At 38.7% G+C, this 22,801-nt stretch overlaps 1 long non-coding RNA gene across 1 annotated transcript; it reads right to left on the minus strand.

The window, feature by feature from the left end:
• Window positions 1-1,234: 1,234 nt before the first annotated feature.
• On the minus strand, window positions 1,235-17,181 carry LOC140827700 (uncharacterized). The gene is made up of 2 exons (XR_012117011.1): window positions 16,782-17,181; window positions 1,235-1,325 (listed from the first exon to the last, which is right to left on the minus strand). It is a non-coding gene; the product is annotated as an uncharacterized lncRNA (long non-coding RNA).
• Window positions 17,182-22,801: the final 5,620 nt, after the last annotated feature.

The raw sequence follows: 22,801 nt of genomic DNA on the forward strand, positions 1-22,801 counted from the left end.
ATTAAACCAAACTTTCCCATCATATGATTGTTCATCTGCATGATTGGATATCTCTATGCCCTTGCCATGAAACATGGTACGAAACTTCACAGATAATAATTTCAAGCTCAAGCGGCCTTTATCCTTGTTTTTAGGCGGCTAAATCTGCTATGAAATAATTTAGAATATACAGTGTTTATAAACGAGTTTCAAGATCGAAGTACGATTCATTTGTATTAAAGTATAATCAAGATCTTTATCTATGTCGATTGTATTGGTATACAGATAAATTAAAATGAAACCATTAAATGTAAATTATATCAAAACAAAGATTATTAATTACAACTGAGTCAATAAATTTCTTAGCCAACCGTTGGCTTACAGGATATTTTCCTAACAACATCAGCATTAGTTGGCTTACAGGGAATCTGTCACCGGCCCGGTCTGGACATCGACAAAAAAACTGTTTGACCGGTCGGACCAGCAAAACCGATATGTATATTGTTTAGAATTTGAAATTGGATAAATATATCTTTTTATTATTTATATATACATATTTAATATTTTTTTATAATTTAAATTATATTATTTACTATATTATATTATTATTTTATATAATCTAACGGTTTCGGGTCTAATCGGTTTAACTATTTTTTAAGGTAAACTAGTTCGATCGCCGATCTGTTTATGAAAACATATATATATATATACACACACACACACACATAATTGAGTGGGATTTGAACTCGAGCATCACCCTTGTCACTAGACAAAATTAAAATCATAATTTTGTGTATGCCCTTATGTTTTTATGAAATACTGGACCTTAATGTCAAATTAATTCAAAAGTAAAGACAAGTTACTAATAAGATCTCAATAAAATTGAAGGCAATTCCGCAATATTGTATACTGTTGAGGATGGTGCCTATAAATTGGCTTGCTTTGGTGACAGTGTGAGTATTCATAACTGGATGGTAGTTCTTTGGGTATGATGCTATAAAAGTCCAAGTGAAAAAGAAGCTGGAAACTGGATATCTAGAAGCACAAGTTAACTCATATATAGATAAAGGTTGGTTCAAGAATCAGAAAGGCGATTGAAGGAAGAGAAGATAAAGTTTGATATCAGACTTTGGTTTTTGATCATAAACTTGTACTTGTATATTATACTCAAAAGATCAATAAGATTGTGCTGGTTTCTTTCTGGTGTTCTTGATTTGTGTGACTGAGTTCTTGAAGTCATTTGTGTATGCTCGGCTCTGAGTAGATTAGTGTCATTCATCATTTCTTAGTCGCAATTGATTCCCAAATTCACTACATATATCATAACATAACAACAAACAAGTACACTACGTGAAGGAAAATATAATTACCATATTAAATTGATTTTCCTAATATTATTTTTCCTTGTTGATTTGATTGAGTATAATATTTAATTATGGTTGTCTTTCTAGATAATTATGTTAATATTTTATTTTGATATATTTCTTAAATTTAATTTCTTTATTGATAGATTTTGTGGAATATTGAGTTTGTCTTTTCTAGATATTATATTTATGATAAAGATCTTGGAGATATGATATCAATGTTTAAAAAGAGTTTATTCCTAATAAAACTCTTATTTCTCTTGTGCTATAAGTTTCCTTGTAGAGATAAAAAGCCTACATCTATAAATAAGAGACCAAGGACATCATTGAAGCTCTCTCTCTTCCTCGGTCAATATTCACTCGCTTGTGCACGTTCAGAATTTCAGAGAAAATCCTATTCAAGAGACGTGCTGTGTTTTGAAGAGTGGTGATCCCGTGTTGCTCTGAATGTTGCCAACATCTACAGACAACATCCGTAACGATGTTGACTGAAGATACATCTAATTGATTGTGCTTTTCAGGATCAAGTTTTGCTTTTTTATTTACGTTTTAATATTGTTGGTAGTTTTTAGAAATCTTTATTTTCTCAAAGCATTGAGGAAATTGATTTATGTAATAATCACTAGTGATATGTTTTTGTGTAAACGGTTTGTAGGGGTAATCACAGTGCGGGTTTGCGATTTTTCTAAAAAAAGTCAAACCGAATTCCCATATGAGGTCGGTTAGTATTTAGAAAAATTAATCGCGGTTTTACGTAAAAAAATTAGCCTTGCGGTTTCAAGCGGTTGCGGTCGGTTTTACGGTTTTTTTAATGAAAAATATTAGAACGTATATTCTAATTTATTTGAAAACAACAACAATATATTGTTTTCAAATATAAAATATAGTTCAAAGCATATAAAGATCAAAATAGATTAAACGATAATCAAGATTCAAAATTAAGTTAATAATTTAACTATACAACACTTTCGCAACAAAAATGGCATTTACACTATTTTATCATTTTTTTACTTTCAGACTACAAACAAAATATTTTAGAAAAATAAATAAATACTTTAATAAAAGACTAATATGAAGAATAATTAAGAAAAAGATAAGTTTTATTTGTAAGAATAATAATTTTAAAGAGAGTTAGGATATAATGAATGATGAGTTCTTTATTTGAATATGTTGTTTACAAATTATTATAATTTTAGGCTCAATATTATGGCAAGCGGTTTAGGCGGTGCGGTTCTGGAAAAAAAATAACTGAACCGCGTATGCGGTGCGGTTTACGATTAATATTTTTAATCGCGGTTTTTATAAAATATTATGAAAAACGGTGCGGTGCAATTCGTTTCGGGCGGTTCGGACGGTTAATAAAAAAATTTGATCACCCCTAATGGTTTGGTTTTCAAATGATTAATCTTTGCCATAAGGCATCTTATAAGTGAAAGATTTGCACTTAATTTATATTAAAATCCATTTTGAATTATGCTTGTTTCGAACGGAATTATGCGTTTTTGGTTTTGTTTTTGTTGTCATTTCAGGAAAGGAGAAAAGAGTGCACACGAGACCAAGTAGAGTCAAGAAAACATAGTGCCATGAAGCCCTCGGACAGAACCTCGCGCGCATCCAAGCGAGACCACGTGCAGCCGCGCGCGATAATATGCAAGAAGATCGACAGAAAGGCACGTGCGGCCGCGCCACTTCACGCGCAACCGCGCGCGCAAAGATAAAGCTCACTGACCAGAGGAGAGCACGCGCGTAGACACAAGCAGATGGCAGCAGCGCACCCGCAACCACGCAAGATCACGCGCGACCACGCGTGCGCAGACTAGTGCCATCAAGCAGAAGCTCGCACGCAGCGGCACGATATCATGCGCCACCGCACCAACCGCGTCCCAGAAAGTTTTAAAAGCGCGATTCTTAGGTCAGAAACTGGAATCGAGCCGCCGTGAGAGAAATTGACACACGAGAGCCGCATAACACACGCACAACCGGAAAAGACGGACAAAGAGAGATCACGAAGACGAAGAACAAAAAATCCGGGGACGGAGACGCCACTTCTGATTTGTCATCTCTTCTTCCGCTTCTTTATTTTACTATATTGCGATGTCTAAAACGTTGAACATGTCTTGTTTTCGCTTGGATTTCGTGATGAACTAATTTTCTAGTCTAGATAATGATGTATCTTTGTTGATATGATGATTTGACACAGTAGTTTATTTGATTGAATTCCGCTCTTGTTTAATTGTGTTATCTACGTTTATTTCACTGCAATTTACTGGCCATAAATTGTATGTTTTTTGATTAATTCTATAACTCGGATTATAGATCATTAGAAACACGTCGTTGAATGTTTATAGCGTTCGGAAGGCGTATAACTTTAGCGAGGCTTAGGTAATAACATTGTTTGCATTTATCAATGAAACTTAGATTTTAATTAGGAATATTAGAATCAAAGTTTGATTGGTAGAGTTTATCCGTCACTTGGGAAAGGGGGAATAAAATAATTAAGTCTTCTTAGCCCTTAAATAATTAGAATTCAGGAATATAAATTTACTAGGAGTAATTTTCGTGGAAACTTGGTGAAATCAGTTCTCTAGATATTTTCTCTCACTGTGATTTCTCAATTCGGTGATTAGAGTAATCATTTGTTTTCAATTAATTCGATCAAGCAAACCAACCTATTAATTGATTATTCTAAATAAAATTGAGACTATTTTAATTACAAGAACTGATATACATTTTTATACACACTCTTCGTGGGATCGACACTTGCGCTCAAAATTATATTTTACTACAACTTGACCTCGTGCGCTTGCGAGCAATCAAGAAAACACACAACAAGTTTTTGAATTGATATCAATATTGTTACCAATTAATCTAGATTTTAATTTAGAGCTCTTATTTTTTATTTTTTATTTTATTTTATATTGATTAAGTTTTTCATTTTTTTCTGCTTGACAGTGCATGCTAAGATCGCAAAAGTCTGACTCGCTTATCTTTGATCCGGAGATCGAAAAAACTACAAGAAGATTAAGAAAAGCAAGAAGAGAACAGATACAAGCAATGGCTGAACACAGAGAAAATGACAGACACATCCCGCCATAGGCTATTCCTATCAGAGATCACTTCCGACCAGTGATCAACAATCATTATTCTGCTATTGCAAGAGGGACCATCAACGCCAATAATTTCGAGGTGAAGCCTGCTCTAATCAATATGGTTACAGCAAAACCAGTTTGCTAGAACAGCCACTTCTGATCCTCATGTTCATTTGAAAACCTTCTTGGAGATAACGGATACGGTAAAGATTATTAATGTTCCTGATGATATTATTAGACTACGTTTGTTTCCGTTTTATCTCAGGGATCAAGCAAGAGGATGGCTCCAATCGCTTTCCTTGGGAAGTATCACGACATGGCAGGAGCTGGCAACGAAATTTCTAGCAAAGTACTTTCCCCCTGCAAAGTCTGCACAGTTGAAAATTGAGATTAGCACGTTCAGGCAGACTGATTTTGAGCAATTGTATGAGGCATGGGAAATATAAAAGGAACTGTTGAGAAAGTGCCCGAACCATGGCTTCGAAGACTGGGTGCAGATTGAATTATTCTACAACGGTCTAAATGCTGCAGCTGGTGGCACGATCTTTGCTAAATCTCCCGAGCAAGCTTATGACTTGCTTGAACAGATGACGATAAATAGCTACCAGTGGCCGTCTGAAAGGGCAGGAGTAAAAAAAATAGCTGGAGTTTATGCTATGGATCCTATTACGTCACTCACTGCTCAGGTATCTGCATTGACCACTCAAATAGCAGCGATGAATAAGGTGAGCACATCAGAGACTGAGAGTTCATCAATTGTTGTTGAAGAACAATCTATTCCTGAAGAAGCTCAGTACATCAACAACAGAAATTTTGGAGGATTCGGAGGATACCGAGGTAACCCTCCCCCTAATACTTATCATCCAGGATTAAGAAATCACGAAAATTTTTCTTATGCAAATAATAAAAATGTGTTGAATCCTCCACCAGGGTTCAACACATCAAAGGGGAAGGAAAGCCTTCATTTGGAGATTTAGTGGGAACTTTTGTTGTCGAGTCTGGTAAGAGAATGGCAAGGACTGAGTCTCGTCTTGACAACATGGAGACTCATTTAGGAAATATGGGTGCCACAATGAAATCTTTGGAGACGCAAATTGGGCAGTTGGCCAACGCTTTGAGAGATCAGAACAGGGGTCAATTTCTCGGTAACACCGAAGTAAATCCAAAAGAACAAAGCAAGGCAATCACGTTAAGGAGTGGAAAAGAGTTAGAGGTGCTAAGTTCCAAGGAGAGTATGGAATAGGAGAAGAAAGTTGAAGAAGAGGAAACTGAGGATCCAAAGCGGAAGTTAAAGTTGAACAACCTTCAGTATTTAGGCCAACTTTTCCATATCCGCAGAGGTTCAAAAAGAAGAAATTGGATGATCAGTTTGCAAAATTTTTGGAGATCTTTAAGAAGATACACATCAACATACCATTTACTGATGCTTTGGAGCAAATGCCGAATTATGCAAAATTTATTAAAGATGTGATGTCTAAGAAGAGGAAGCTGCAGGATTTTGAGATTGTGAAACTGACTGAAGAATGTAGCGCCATCCCGCAAAAGAAGCTACCACAAAAATTATAAGATCTAGGGAGTTTCACTATTCTTTGTTTTATTGGTGGTTCTAAATGTAGTAAAGCTTTATGTGATTTAGGAGCAAGTATTAATTTGATGTCATTTTCTATTTACAAGGATCTGGAGCTTGGAGAATTCAACCTACCACTATCACCTTACAGCTTGCAGACAGAAGTCTCACGTATCCACGTGGGATCGTCGAAGATGTACTGGTAAAAGTGGATAAATTTATTTTTCCTGCTGACTTTGTGATTTTAGATATGGAAGAGGACCATGATGCTCCATTAATCTTTGGGAGACCGTTTCTGAAAACTGGAAGGGCATTGATAGATGTGCACAAGGGTGAACTCACCTTGAGAGTTGGTGGAGAAGCAGTCATTTTTAATATCTATCACGACATGAAGGGATCAAATGAGGTAAGAACTTGTAAAAGCATTGATATTATAGACTCGTGTATGTCTCTTGAATGTGCAGGAACTAGGGAACCTTTGGAGAGCTGTTTGATAGGCGCTGCAAGAACTATTAATGAAGACAATTGGGAAGTGAAAGAGCAGTTGGTGGCTCTTGAAGCATCACATAAAGAAAGAAAAACGGATGCACCGCTTGAGGAATTGGAGGTACATGAGTAAACAAAGGTAATAACTCCTTCCCCTGATTTGAAGGAGCTGCCAAGTCACCTTTGCTATGCATTTTTAGGTGAAAAGTCGACATATCCGGTAATCATCTCTTCTTCTCTTACTTGTACTGAAAAGTTAAATTATTGAGAGTATCGAGGAAATTTAAAACTGCTTTAGGATGGTCGATTTCTGATATTAGGGGAATTAGCACCACTATATGCATGCATAAAATTTTGATGGATGAGTAATATACTCCTTCTGTGGATCACCAGAGGAGGTTGAATCCAGCAATGAATGAAGTTGTAAAAAGTGAGGTGCTAAAACTATTAAATGCTAGTGTAATTTATGCAATTTCTGATAGTAGTTGGGTATCTCCTGTACAAGTTGTGCCTAAAAAGGGTGGAATAAATGTGGTTAGAAACGAAAATGATGAACTGATATCTACTCGTACTGTAATTGGTTGGCGAGTATGTATTGATTATAGAAAGTTGAACAATGTTACACGTAAAGATCATTTTCCACTGCCTTTTATTGATTAAATGCTTGATAGACTTGCTGGCTATTGTCATTATTGCTTTTTAGATGGTTATTCAGGTTATAACCAAATTGCTATAGCGCCAGAAGATCAGGAGAAGACTACTTTCACGTCTCCTTATGGCACGTTTGCTTTTAGGAGAATGCCGTTTGGGCTATGCAATGCACCTGCCACTTTCCAGAGGTGCATGATAGCCATATTTGCAGATATGGTGGAGGAAATAATGGAAGTCTTCATGGATGACTTTTCAGTATTTGGTTCGTCATTTGATCATTGTTTACATAACCTATCCCTTGTTTTGCAGAGATGTCAGGATAAGAACTTAGTTCTTAATTGGGAGCAGTGTCACTTTATGGTCCAACAGGGTATTGTTCTTGGACATAAAGTGTCTTCTAGGGATTAGAGGTGGACCGAGCTAAAGTCGTTGCAATCGAAAAAATTCTCTCACAAGGAACATCAAGGGAATAAGGAGCTTTCTAGGACATGCGGGGTTTTATCGTAGATTTATTAAGGATTTCTCTAAGATCACTAAACCCCTCTGTAATTTGCTAGAAAAAGATTCTGATTTTATATTTGATGATAATTGTTTGCAGGCATTCGAGAATATCAAAATGGCATTGGTGAGTGCACCGATCATGATAGTGACGTACTGGAAGGAGCCCTTTGAGCTATTGTGTGATGCAAGCGATTATACAGTGGGCGCTGTCTTAGTCCAAAGAAGGGAAAAGATGTTTAGGGCGATTTACTACGCAAGCCGCACGATGGATGATGCACAACAAAATTACACTACAACCGAGAAGTAGATGCTTGCAGTAGTATTTGCATTCGACAAATTCATACCTTATTTAATTGGCACAAAGTTAATCATTTTCACTGATCATGCAGCTATTCGCTACATATTCACGAAGAAGGATGCAAAACCATGCTTGATAAGGTGGATTTTGCTATTACAAGAATTTTACTTTGAGGTCAAGGATAAAAAAGGTAGTGATAATCAAGTAGCTGACCACTTGTCGAGGCTTGAGCTTGAGGATAAGAAAGAAGAGGGAAAAATACAAGAAACATTCCCAGATGAGCAACTCTTTGAGGTAAACACTGTAATTCCTTGGTTTGCTGATATTGCAAATTTTTTGTTTTGTGGCACCCTCCCTCCATATTTGAGCTATCATCAAAAGAAGAAATTCGTCCATGATATCAAGTTCTATTATTGGGATGATCCATTTGTGTATAAGAGGTGTGTTGACCAAGTGAGTAGGAGATGCACAGAGGGTATTGAAGCACATCAAATTCTGGAGAAGTGTCACTCTTCACCATATGGTGGACATTTTGGAGCGTCACGAACAACAGCTAAGGTATTGCAATTAGGTTTTTATTGGCCTAGTTTGTTTAAAGATATTTATACCTTAGTGAAATCATGTTATAGATGTCAGAGGTTAGGAAACATCTCTAGGCGTCACGAATTACCACTGACAAATGTTTTGGAAGTGGAACTTTTTGACGTTTGGGGTATAGATTTCATGGGACCCTTTCATCCTTCTTTTGGTAATTCTTATATTTTATTAGCTGTGGATTATGTTTCGAAATGGGTGGAAGCAATCGCCACCAATACTAATGACGCTCGCGTTGTAGCTAAATTCGTGCATAAGAACATCTTCACCAGGTTTGGAACACCGAGAGTCATCATAAGTGACGAAGGTACGCATTTTTGTAATAGAATTTTCAACTCAATTTTGGCTAAATACAGTGTGAAGCACAAGGTGGCATTAGCATATCATCCTCAGTCAAATGGACAAGCTGAAATATCAAACCGAGAGATTAAACAAATACTGGAGAAGACTGTCAACACAAACCGGGACAACAAGTACAATTATTCAACTCTCGTATGAAGTTATTTCCTGTTAAGCTGATGTCACGTTGGTCAGGGCCATTTGTTGTGGAAACAGTGTATCCTTATGGGGCTATCGAGCTCAAGTGCATTGATGGGAGAACCTTCAAGGTGAATGGAAAGCGGGTTAAGCCTTACTATGGGTCTGAAGTGAAGAATATCGACAGTGTCAAGTTGACGAACCAAACTGAACAGACTGGTGACAATCGAGCTGACGACGTTAAACCAAGCGTTATGTGGGAGGCAACCCACAATGCATTTGTTTAGTTTTTGTTGTTTCATTTTAATCTTTAATTTGTTAATTTTAATTTTCATTATTCGAATTTGACTCAATTGTTTTATTTTTGTAGGAATAAAAAAAAAAGAAGAGTAAGTGGACAGACGCATGCGCGCCACCGTGAAACATCTCGCGCAGCAGCGGACTGAGAACCAGTGGGCAGGTACAGCAGCTCGCGCGCGGCCGCACAACCGCGCGCACCCCATCTACCCTGAAGAATAGAAGCACGTGCGCATCCGCGCGAGTTCTCGCGCGACCGCGCGCTCTCAATCATTGCAAGGAGACAGAAACTCGCGCGTAGCCGCGCCACTTCACGCGCAACTGCGCGCCTTATACCGATATTTTTTTCAAAAATAAACCCGATTTTGTCATCTTCCTCACCCATTCTTTACAAACCCTACTCCACAACGCCAATCTCCCTCCTCACAAAATCCACCGTCTCCATCATCTTTTTTTTTTCTTCCAACAAAAAAAAATAATCTCCTTCACAAATCCTCTCCAACTCAAACACCCCACCCCCTCCAACAATCCCAACACTCCATAACTCCTTCAATCAAACTCCTCCACTCCAACAAACACTCACACCACCAACAGCCACAGCCGCCGCCTCCGCCTACAACCAAGTTTCATCTACAAGTGCCATCTACAAGTGTTCTGCTTCGCTAAAGGGTACCGTTTCCTTTATCTTGTTACAGTTTGGGTCAATTTTCAGAAATCAAGCATTGTGGGTGCCATTGTGTCTATATTTGTTGATTATAAGTATGGATATTGTTGATAATCATGCCACCTAGAAAGAGATCGAAGGATGTGGCTTCCTCTTCTCGTTCATACGATGCTAATAGATTTTGGAATGAGAAAGCCTTCAGAGTTTACGAGAGCACCATGTCTAGGTCTATTATCAAAGAAAGAGAACTAGATCTGACGTACCCTGACTGTGCAATAATTGAAGAGGTTGAGCGAAGGGGGTGGTTAGAGATAGCCCAGTCACCGCCAGATGCAGTTATATCTATAGTCCGGGAATTTTATGCTAATCTGATAATCAAACACGAGGACTACGGAGTTTTGGTACGAGGAAAACTGGTCTATTTCGACTCGGCAACCATTAATGCAATCTATAATCTGTCGAGTTTTGAAAATGACGAGTATACTGCTTTGATTACTGGCACTGTGGATTACGATGCGATTATCTGGACCTTATGCATCGAGAGTGCAGAGTGGCGCTTGAATCAAGTCTCCCCAGTCACTCTGAAGAAATCGGACTTACGCTGTGACCCACGCAGTTGGGCATCTTTCATTCTATCACGGATCATGCCCTCATCACATCAAACAGAAATTACAAAGGATAAAGTGGCGTTGATTTACGCCATAATGACTGGGAAGACTGTGAATCTTGAGAAGCTCATTAACAGTTTTATCATGCGTGCTGGTACGGGACTTATGACCGTCATCCTCCCTTGTCCACATACTATCACTACGCTATGTCTTTATGCCGGTGTGTAATGGGGCGCAGATGACCAGGTTTTGAAAGCCAAGGGCCCAATCACGGTATATGAAGCACACCGTTTGCGCTTTGGAAGCGAGTTAGAACGACAAGAGGCTAGGACAGATTACAACCAGAGGGCCAGAGAACGCCAACCACCGCCACCACCATCGATCCCTCGAGCCATTTTGCGAGACAGGATGTTCCGAATGGAACAAGATATGTGGGCTCAGCGCCAAGAGCTGGCCGAACACCGACACACTACGAATACTTTCATGTCTTTTATGATGGACTTCACATCGGTGCTCGTCCAGCGTTTTCCACTTACTGGACCCGAGGATGCTCCCTTTCCACCACATCCCACCGCACAAGTATTTATACTTGTGCAAATTTAATCTTGTCCATTTATTTATTTTAAGCGAATTTGTGTTACAAACTTTAATTTTCCGCTGCATGTTGTCCGAGATGTTGTAACATCTGGCACAATACTTAATTCTGATAAAACACAAATTCACTATTTTGTATCCTATTCTGATATTTTTAGTAGTCTTGTATCTGTCGAACAACACGAGTTCTTACAAGTGGTATCAGAGCCTTCTCTTGATATACTAAGTGCTGATTTTGGTTTTTGTTTTGTTTGACAGAAATATCTAATGGACACATCACTTGAAAACAAGTGTGCTAACAGATTACGAAAGAAAATGATACAATGTGTCACTAAGCGAAGAAGAATCCGATGTTGAGGAGAAGTCCACTGATGAAGAAAATCAAACTTCCTTGACTGCATTATTGACCGAAAATTGCTGGCTGCAAGTGAATCCTTCAGGTGTTGCCCTAGGTGTTGCCACACCTGGCCGCAACATCTGTGAAAAATCAGCTGCTTCAAATCCACAACTTTTGGAATTTGAGTGAAGATGATATAGAGGGTGATAGTGAAGAACTCACTCTTGAGAGTGTGCAAAAGCTCTATGAAGAGTTGTTCGAAGATTGGACCAAAAGAAACAAGTTGAACTCAAGTCTTATGAAGGAAAACATTGATCTAAAAGCCGTGGTTTGAGGTAATTTTGAGCAAAAAGGACTTATAACTTGGCAAGACCAAAGAAGAGCTTCAAAAGGCAACTGAAACTTTGTTAAAATTCAATACGAGCGCGTCCAAGCTTGAATCCATATTTTTTATGGGAAGAGATGACAAGAAAGGTTTAGGGTTCAAAGATAGTGTGTACGAAGTAGGTGAATCTTCCAAGTCGACTGTTTTTGTGAAGAGAAAAGAAGATACATCTCCACAACCACAATCCAAGTCACCAATCAAAACCTCTCCACCAAAAAGACAACTTGCTGCACCTATTCCTAAGAAGAAACGTATGTATCTATGTCATTACTGCTTTAAGCATGGACACATCAGGCCCTACTGCTTTAAACTCCGGGGTGACTGGTTGAATCGAAATTCGAGTCGAATGTTGCCACGAATGTTGTCCAACACTTCCCGCAAAATCTCCCACCATTGACCTACAGTAAGACAAATTTGGCTACCAAATGTAAAAACTCACTGTAATATTGTTTATACTTCATTGAAAACTAATATTGCGGGTCATTGGTACTTTGATAGTGGAAGCTCACGCCACATGACAGGTTCAAGAGAACATCGGGGTAGAGTAACGTATGGAGGGGGAGCTAAATGAAAGATTGTGGGAAAGGAAACTTTGAATGTGGAAGGACTACCAAAGCTCCACAATGTGCTTCATGTTGAAGGATTAAATTCGAATTTGATAAGCATAATCCAATTGTGTGATGATAATTTGCTTGTTAAATTTGATAGACATACTTGTGAAGTTTTTGATGCTACTAATATGTGCATTATGACAGGTACAAGGTCTTCGGATAATTTCTACCAAATAGGTGAAGATCTTTCATGCAAACATGTGCAAATCACCCAACTTGACCTTTGGCATCAAAAACTCGGACATGCAAACTTCAAAACCTTAAAGAACTTGAGTAAGTACGATGCAGTACGAGGTATGCCTAATCTTTCATTTGGTATACCATTTGTGTGCAGAGATTGTCAAAAAGGTAAGCAGACTCGCGCGTCACACCCAGTGTTGCCATCATCTGGGACAATACGCTGTCTGTAGTTACTACATATGGATCTTATGGGTCCTATGGAAGTTGAAAGTTTCGGAGGTAAGACATATTCCTTTGTGTGTATAGATGAATTTTCACAATTTTCTTGGATAAGTTTTATTAGGGAAAAGTCAGACACTTTCTATGTGTTTAAAAAATTGATCACAAGGATTACAAACTTTCGTAATTTGAAGGTGAGAAGGATAAGGACTGACCATGGTAAGGAATTCGAAAACACTTCATTCTCATCTTTCTGTGACAAAAAAGATATTTCACATGAATTTTCTGCTCCAAAGACACCACAACAAAATAGGATAGCCGAACGTAAAAATAGAACACTTCAAGAAATGGCAAGGTTGATGTTGACTTCAAAGTGTATTTCAAAGCATTTTTGGGCAGAATCCCTTAACACCGCTTGCCACATTTCAAATAGGGTGTATTTGAGAAGTGATTAGATTATGACATCGTATGAGATAATTATGGGAAAGAAGCCTAACATTAAATATTTTCATGTTTTTAGTTGTGTGTGCTATGTTTTGAATGACAGGAATCATTGAATCAACTTGCAAAATTTGACTCAAAGAGTGATGAGTGTTTGTTTTTAGGATATGCCACTAATAGTCGTGATTATCGGATGTTTAATCTTAGAATTAGGATTATTATGAAATCTATTAATGTTTTTTTTTATGATCATGCAGATCTGAAAAAGAAAACTGTTGAGGATGATGTGGACGAGCTTCTGGAAATTCCTATATCACTGGAAAATACAGATGTTGTCCCAGATGCTGCAACATCTAGCACAACACGTGACATTGAAGTCACTGGATCTGAGGAAGAGACAAACATTGATGATAATGCAGTAGATGATGGACATAACATTCCAACTAAAATCCAGAAAAACCACCCTTCATCCCAAATAATATGAAGTGTGCATAGAGAAGTCCAAACTCGAAAGAAAGAGAAAGTGGATTATCGCAAGTTGGCTGGACTTATATGCATGAGCTTTACATTTTCACAGACAATCTAAGGGCTTTGAGGATACACACCATTTGGATCATGTCTACAAATTGAAGAAGACACTCTATGGTTTGAAGCAAGCACCACGTGCATGGTATGGAAGATTAACAGAATATCTACTTGAAATTGGCTTCAAACGAGGTGAGGTAGACAAAACTCTTTTTATTCAAAATTCCAAAGGTGAGATTCTTATTTGTCAAGTCTATGATGATGAAATAATCTTTGGTTCTTTATCTGAAAAGCATGCTAATGATTTTTTTGAGTGCATGTCATCTACATTTGAAATGAGCATGGTTGGTGAGTTGAGTTTCTTTCTTGGTTTACAAATAAAACAAATGCATGATGGCATCTTTTTGTGTCACTTTCAACGGCTGAATCCGAATATGTGGCAGCAAGAAGTGGTTGCACTCAACTTTTGTGGATGAATCAAATGATAGAAGATTATGGACTTAAAAGTTAAACTTTAGTCGTGTACTATGATAATTCTAGTACAATTGATATTTCAAAAAATCCAGTAAAACACTCTCGAACAAAACATATTGATATTAGACATCACTATATCCGAGATTTAGTAGAAGAAAGATTGATTCGAATTGAATTTTTGGTACAAATAGCCAACTGGCTGACATATTTACGAAAGCATTAGATTTTGAGGGATTCTCCAACCTTAGGAAATCTCTCAGAATGTGTTTTGTATAAACATACATAGATGTTGTCTCAAATATTACAACATCTCGGACAACACCTAACATGCATGTGCATTTCTAGGACTTAGACATACTGCATCTGCATGCATACTGTTATATTATGTGTTATCACAATGATGCATAATCTTCTGGTGCACTTACAATTTCTTGTTCTATTTAATCTTAACACACTTGGATATGCTTAACAATCTGATTCAATCACAAAATAGTTGAAGGATGACCATGTACTTCATGACTTTGTCTCATACGAAAAATGACTTGAAAAGATAGAATAAAAAGACAAATCGATTATGCATATTGATCTGTATCAGAAGAAAAAATGGTAAAAAGCTACCTAAAAGAGTTCAATGAAGAATGTGCTTTTAGTGTGAGAGCTACCTTTTCTGAATTTCATACAGAAAGTAAAATAGAAGAAATTGGAAAAAAACTACCTAGAGGAGTCCTAAAGAAGACCATTCTGCTAGTGTGGGAGTTACCACTTCTATGATCAGAAAATTGTTAAGTCACTAAGTGTGAAGAAAAATCAAAATTGTTTTTCTGGAATTCTGCGTGTTGTCAGAAGATGTTGCCAACATTTGTGCCAACACTTCATTTGTGAACATATTTCATATTTGTTTTTATGTTTGTATTTCTGTTACATTCTGTTATTAGACATAAATAGGTCATGCATAAATATAACATTGTGAATATTGTTGTGTAATGAGGACATGAGTATTTTGACAAAGAAAATTCGATGAAAATCCAGATTTTACGAAAAATTGAATATGTGTGATTTTTTATGGTTCAGTGGTGTTAAATCGATGTGAGTTTCAATTCTGGAAATTTTTTTTTGAAATGATTTTTGACGCAATTATCTCAGTAATTTTGGATAGTGATTACGAACTAAAGCTGATCTTGTCTCCTATGAGAACTTAGTTTCTGACTATCATCTGGCTATGGAGGTGGATGTCCATTCTGGAAAATAGGGGAAAAAATGCGACTCAAACTCAAGGGACTGTGAATTGAAAGGATCAAATGATACCATCTATCTGATACATTTGCTTGATTTCGTTTTTAATGTTCTGCTTTGTTAAGGTTCTGTTGCCCTGATGTGTTTCTGTTTTAATGAACTGTTAATGATTTTTGCAGATGTTGTCTCAGGTGTTGCCAACACAACGAACAACACCCGTACCAACTTGATTTTATTCAGGGGGAGAAAAATTCTCATATTAAGGGGGAGTTAACTGGAGCTTAACTAAGAAATTGAGTTAGATTTGATTTTGTCCAGAAAGGCAAAAAGGGTGGGATTGAAGAGAAATATAATTTCTATATTAAATTGATTTCTATAATATTATCTTTTCCTTGTTGATTTGATTGAGTATAATATTTAATTATAGTTTTGCCTTCTAGATAATTGTGTTAAGATTTTATTTTGATATAATATCTTTCTTAAATTTAATTTCTTTATTGATGGATTATGTGGAATATTGAGTTTGTTTTTTCTAGATATTATATTTATGATAAAGATCTTGGAGATATGATATCAATGTTTACAAAGAGTTTATTCCTAATAAAACTCTTATTTCCCTTGTGCTATAGGTTTCCTTGTAGAGATAAAAAGCCTACATCTATAAATAAGAGACCAAGGATATCATTGAAGCTCTCTCTCTTCCTCGGTCAATATTCACTCACTTCTGCATGTTCAGAATTTCAGAGAAAATCTTAATCAAGAGACGTGTTGTGTTTTGAAGAGTGGTGATCCCGTGTTGCTCTGAATGTTGCCAACATCTACAGACAACATCTGTAACGATGTTGACTGAAGATTACATCTAATTGATCCTGCTTTTCTTGATCAAGTTTTTTTTTTCTAATTTACGTTTTAATATTGTGGTAGTTTTTAGAAAGTTTTATTTTCTCAAAGCGTTGAGGAAATTGATTTGTGTAATAATCACTAGTGATAGGTTTTTGTGTAAACGATTTGGTTTTCTAGTGATTAATTTTTGCCATAAGGCAAAAATATTTTGTGTTACAAAATATAACTTTTCGCTGCAAGTTGTCCGAGATGTTGTAACATCTGGAACAATATTTAATTCTGATAAAACATAAATTCTCTGTTTTACATCCTAAACTGATATTGTTATTATTTTGAGCATCTGTCGGACAAAATAAATTCTTACAATACGCGTTGATTAACTTTATTAAATGGTACATGCATTGCTTGTACGATGTTATTATTACAGACGCAGACGAGAAATTTTATTATAAACCAAGTAAACATCTTCTTCAATTTGTAATGTACTTTATAACTTCCTCATCTTGTTCAAAATAACCCATGTCGGACTCGTGCAAATACACCCATGCCTCAATCCCATCATTCTCTTTGGTGTTCATCAATGTCACCAAGTCTGGAATATACGCATTGCCCAAGCTCACCCAGATAGGTTTTCCCCAACCGAAATCGAGCCCGTATTCTCCGAACTTGGACCAATCTGTGAACCAAAGAACCTTAGAATCCGAGCACGCTGCCTTCTTAGCCGCATCGTAGTTCACATCAATCAAAGCCCATCGTCCAAATGCTTTGTCCTTTGAGGAGCACAACCAGCATTTGAGGACAGTTTTGCAGACCTTGCAGAGTCGCAAGTTATTTGCGAAGTTCAGTAAGTGTGAATTTTGGCTGCAGAAAGTTGCATTTTTGGGGCATATAGTATCCAGCAGTGGTATTGAGGTGGACCCATCGAAGGTGGCAGCTGTTAAAGAATGGGTTGAGCCAAAGAACGCATCTGAAATCCGCAGCTTTTTGGGTTTAGCAGGCTATTACCGTAAGTTTATTAAGGGATTTTCGTCCATAGCAGTGCCGCTCACCTCACTAACCAAGAAAAATGCAAAGTTTGTGTGGAGCAAGGAATGCCAGAAGAGCTTCGACACCTTGAAGCAAGCTCTTATTTCAGCGCCAGTGCTAGCCATGCCGACAGGGCAAGGCGAGTTTGTGCTTTATACCGATGCATCTAAGCTCGGATTAGGCGCAGTGTTGATGCAGCAAGGTCGGGTCATAGCTTATGCTTCCAGACACTTAAAGGTGCATGAGAAGAACTACCCGACTCACGATTTGGAATTAGCCGCCGTTGCCTTTGCATTGAAAATTTGGAGACACTACCTATACGGCGAGAAATGCCAGATTTTCACCGACCACAAGAGTCTCAAATATTTCTTCACGCAGAAAGAGTTGAATATGAGACAGAGACGGTGGTTAGAACTTGTGAAAGATTACGACTGCGAGATTAGCTACCATCCGGGAAAAGCTAATGTTGTCGCAGACGCCTTGAGCAGAAAAGTGGCAGTGGTAGCTCAGTTGACAGCTCAGAGACCACTACAGTCGGAGATTCAGAAGTTTGGTCTAGAGATTTATCGTGATGGCAAGGCTCCTAGGCTGTCTAATCTGACAGTCAAATCTGATTTGCTAGACCGAATCCGAGCAGGTCAGTCTTCAGATGAGCAGTTACAGAAATGGAGACTGAAAGACGAAGCCAAGGGCAGTGTGCTGTACACAGTTTCAGACGGCATTGTGAGATACAGAGGTAGAATGTGGGTGCCTAGTGTTGGTTCGATCAGACAGGATATTTTGACAGAGGCACACGCATCTCCGTATTCCATTCACCCAGGAGGCACCAAGATGTACAAAGACCTTCAGTTATTGTATTGGTGGCCAGGGATGAAGCGAGACATCCGTAGGTTCGTATCAGAATGTCTCACTTGTCAGCAAGTAAAAGCTGAACATCAGAGACCAGCAGGGTTGGTAAAGTCACTCCCCATCCCCGAGTGGAAGTGGGAGAACATTACTATGGATTTTGTTGTTGGGTTGCCGAGATCAGTCAGAGGATCAAATTCTATTTTGGTTATAGTGGATCGACTCACTAAATCAGCGCATTTCCTGCCAGTGAAGACGACTTTCTCCATGACCCAGTATGCGGATCTTTATATCCAGGAGATCGTCCGGTTGCATGGTTTCCCAGTCTCTATTGTGTCCGACAGGGACCCGAGGTTTACATCGTCCTTCTGGAAGAGCTTACATGCAGCCATGGGGACGAAGTGTAGTGCCCAAATTTAATACACGTATAACCCATGCATTCATTTAATTATTAAATCATTTAAATTAATTTTAAATGAGTTTCGGCGATGCATGATTTATTTAAATGCATTATTTTAAATTAATTATGTTATGCGATGCACGTTAAAACGTTTTTCGAGTTTCATGTTTCAGGCGATTATTCGAAGCGGGATTGAGGAAAAGACCCGGTGACGATTTTTGGCAATTTAAAATGTGGTATTTTATTTTAAGTTGAGGATGGGGAAATTTATTAAGTTATCAAGTTTTAATATTTTAAAACATTATTGTGTATTTAGATATTCAAGAGTTTGAAACTTTTAAAATTGGTGTGTAATTATTTTAATTGTAGAGTTTGATTAAATTAGTGTGTGTTAACTTTTATTAGTATTTTAAATAGTCTATTTAGCTAGAGTTTCTCCTAATTAAAACACACACACACGTTACACAAACTCACACACACTTACACGTTTTTACACACACTAAACACACACACTCACCTTACGTTTCAGATTTTTTATTTTTAAGAGAGAAAATTCTAGGGTTTTTCTCCCCATAGCAGCCGCCCCCTCCTCTGAACTTTTCCAGCAAGCTTTGTGAATTTTCTTCAAAGAATTTTAGCGTCACAATCGTCCCGGATCAAGCCTCGCTCCATCTCCGCTTCGGTGTCGTCGTACGGTACTTTTAAATATCAAAAAGGCACGTATAATCTGTTCTTGCTGTGTCGATCAAGTCATATATTGTATTGCATTGTTTTTATGCGTAAAAGTTATGTATGATGATAGTAGTTTAAGCGGATCATGAATCGGATCAATTGCGAAGGAAAATTTTTAGATCTAAAACTCGTTTTTACTGTTCATGTCAAAACTGCGATTATTCCGTTCATATTTTGGGAAAACTTTCAACGGCAAAAACGTAGAAATTTTCGATACCTTCGATTTGATATATGATTCGAAATTTTTGGACAAAAAATGAGTGAGTTATGATATTTTCCGTGCAACTGCGCAAACTGAAATTTAAGAAAATTATGTTATTGATACGTTTCTTGAAGTTTTAAGTTGCAGGCTTCGTTGGAAATCGACGGGCGATTGTTGCTGCATACGGGTATGTTAGTAATGATGTTAAGAGTGTTTTTGAGGTTACGTTTCATGTCGATAGGCACTCGAGCTAATTGGAAGTCGTAGGAGACAGTTTGATGTCAATTGCCATATTTTGGGTCGTGGGCGTCGTAGAGCGAACACTGTTGTTTTGAAACGTTTGTACAATTTGGGTTTATGTTATGGTATGCTAGGATGAGTCTCGAGGTGTTGGTGCTTGGTCCGTATAATCGAGTCTAGAAGGATAAGCATTGGGTGTTCAGAATTTTCGTAAGTTCGCGATCACAGTGGGTACACGGACCCGTACACGGACCCTGACACGGGGTCCGTGCCTTTGTTTTCTCCTCGACGTCTTTTTCCAGTATCTACACGGACCCCTACACGGATGAGGGCACGGGGTCCGTGCCTTTGGGTTTCACTTATTGTCTTTTTCCAGTGCCTACACGGACCCTCACCCGGACCCTGACACGGGGTCCGTGCCTTTGCTTCCTTTCGGTGTCTACTTCCAGTACCTACACGGACCCCTACACGGATGTAGGTACGGGGTCCGTGTCCTTCTATTTTTTGGGAAAAATAATATAGTTTGTTTTGAGGTTGATGTCATGATTTAGGGCAAGGGTTATCGAGGTCGTGTCATGGGAAATTTTAGAACGTCCTAAGTAATGATCGAACTCGAGAGTAAGTATGATTTCTACGTTAAGTTATGTGAGTTGAGCACACAAGTTTATGTTAGTATGTTGCAGCAACGGCCCCGATCGAAGCCCAACGAATCCCTCAACGCCAAGTAAGTATGTATGACGTGAAATAAGATATGTTAAGTTTTTGAGGTATGCTAAATGTCTTGTGACCAAGTTATGTTAGGATTGGAAATCGTTAAATTATGAACGGGGACCAATCCGCCCGTTAAATTATGAACGGGTTAGATCGTGGTTGTGAAGCGTTAAATTATGAACGTGGATCAACTGGCCTGTTAAATTATGAACAGGGATCTTATGTATGCGGCAGTGGATACGTCCATGTCAGCCCAGTACTGTGGTATAGTCTGATCAGGCTCTTTTACGTTATGGGTCACTTGCTTTGAAACATCCTCTACGTAAAAATGATGACGTTATTTATGTTTACGTATGCAGTATGTTTATGAAAGTTTGAGTTATGGCACGTCGAAGTATGTATGTACGTATGTTCAAGTTTTAATGCGCAAGTTCAAGTTTCAATTATTTATGTCCTATTTTAAAGTTGCATGCGATCTTATTATGTAGTACTCGTTATTCCAGTTTATACGTGTTGAGTCTTTAGACTCACTAGACTTGATCGATGCAGGTGACTATGTTGAGGAGACGGGAGGTGATGACCAAGGGGCAGGCTTGGGCTGAGTGGCAGGCTAAACCCGAGGACCGCAAGTTTATGTTTATGCAAATTTTTAAAATACTCTGATGTTTTGATTTGAACGTGAGACGTTTTGAGACAGTTTATTTTAGCAACATTTTTATTGGTAGCGGATGATTGTGAGATTTATTTTTATGAATGTTGAGTGACGACCGTATGAATGTTTTATTTAAGAAAATTTTTAATTTTTCCGCAAATTTTAAGTAGTGTAAAATACGGTTCGTTACAGTTGGTATCAGAGCGGTGTTCTTGTAAAGGGTTGCGCCTACTGCCAGTCGCAAGAAGCTCTCGAAGTCACACCTCAAGTCTGTAAGTTTTAAAGTTTTGAGTTACGCTATGTACTATGCATTTGATCATGATTTCAGCATGTTTATGTTTTAAAGTTCAAATTTTGTGCATCTTATGATATTGGTATTATATTCATGCATGTTGGGTTTACGTGTTGGGTAATTGTTGGAACAGTATGCCTCCTAGACGTATGGTTAACCAGGAAGATAGGACTGAGGACAGGGAGCACCGAGAGGAGGAAAGAGCCAATCCTCCACCTCCACCACCACCTCCAGATATGCAGGCGCAGATGCTTGCAGGCATGACGCAGTTCTTCGCGCAGTTCGCGAGGAACCAGACTGCTGTAGGCCCCGAGGAGAGGCCTAGACCTGAGGCGGTATATGAGAGGTTCCGGAGGATGAGTCCGAAGGAGTTTGCGGGTACCACTGACCCGATGATAGCTGAAGGGTGGATCAAGTCCATCGAAGTGATTTTCGATTTATGGAGCTGGCGGATGCTGATAGGGTACGTTGTGCCATTTTCTTATTAACTGGAGACGCCAGGCTATGGTGGGAGAGTGCGTCAGTGGCAGTCAATTTACAGGTGCTGCCTTGGAATGGTTTTAAGGAGGTGTTCTACTCCAAGTACTTCACTGAGGAAGTACGAACCCGACTCACCAACGAGTTCATGACGCTGCGGCAAGGAGATAGTAGCGTGGCAGAGTTTGTGAGAAAGTTTGAGCGGGGGTGTCACTTCGTGCCCCTCATTGCGAATGATGCCCAAGCAAAGTTGAGGCATTTTCTGAATGGTCTGCGGCCGATCCTACGCCGTGACGTCCGAGTAGCTGGTCCCACTTCTTATGCAGTCGCCGTGTCCCGAGCTTTGGCGGCAGAGCAGGACCAGCGAGATATTGAGTCTGACAGGCAGGGCAAGAGGCCCTATCAGGCTCCACCGCAGCCTCACCATCAGCAGCAGAATCAGCGACCCCACTTTAAGAAACCGTATCCGGGGCCGCCAGCGAAGAAGCGTTATCATGGACCACCAAAGGGCAAGGGTCCAGTTCAGCAGCAAGGGACGCCTCAGAAGCCCGTTGCCTTCCCCGTGTGTCCTAAATGCAATCGTCAGCACCCGGGACAGTGCTTGTATGGATCTGACAGGTGCTTCAAGTGTGGAGCTACAGATCATATGCTGAAGGAGTGCCCGCAGTGGAAGCAGCCAACCCAGGGCAGGGTATTTGCCATGCATGCACAGGAGGCGGACCCAGACACTACTTTACTTACCGGTAAACTTTTCTACCTAAGTTCAGTACTATTTGATTTGCATGTGGAAGTTTACTTGGGATAAG

Source organism: Primulina eburnea, chromosome 3, assembly GCF_022965805.1.
Source record: "Primulina eburnea isolate SZY01 chromosome 3, ASM2296580v1, whole genome shotgun sequence".
Classification (NCBI taxonomy): Eukaryota; Viridiplantae; Streptophyta; class Magnoliopsida; order Lamiales; family Gesneriaceae; genus Primulina; species Primulina eburnea.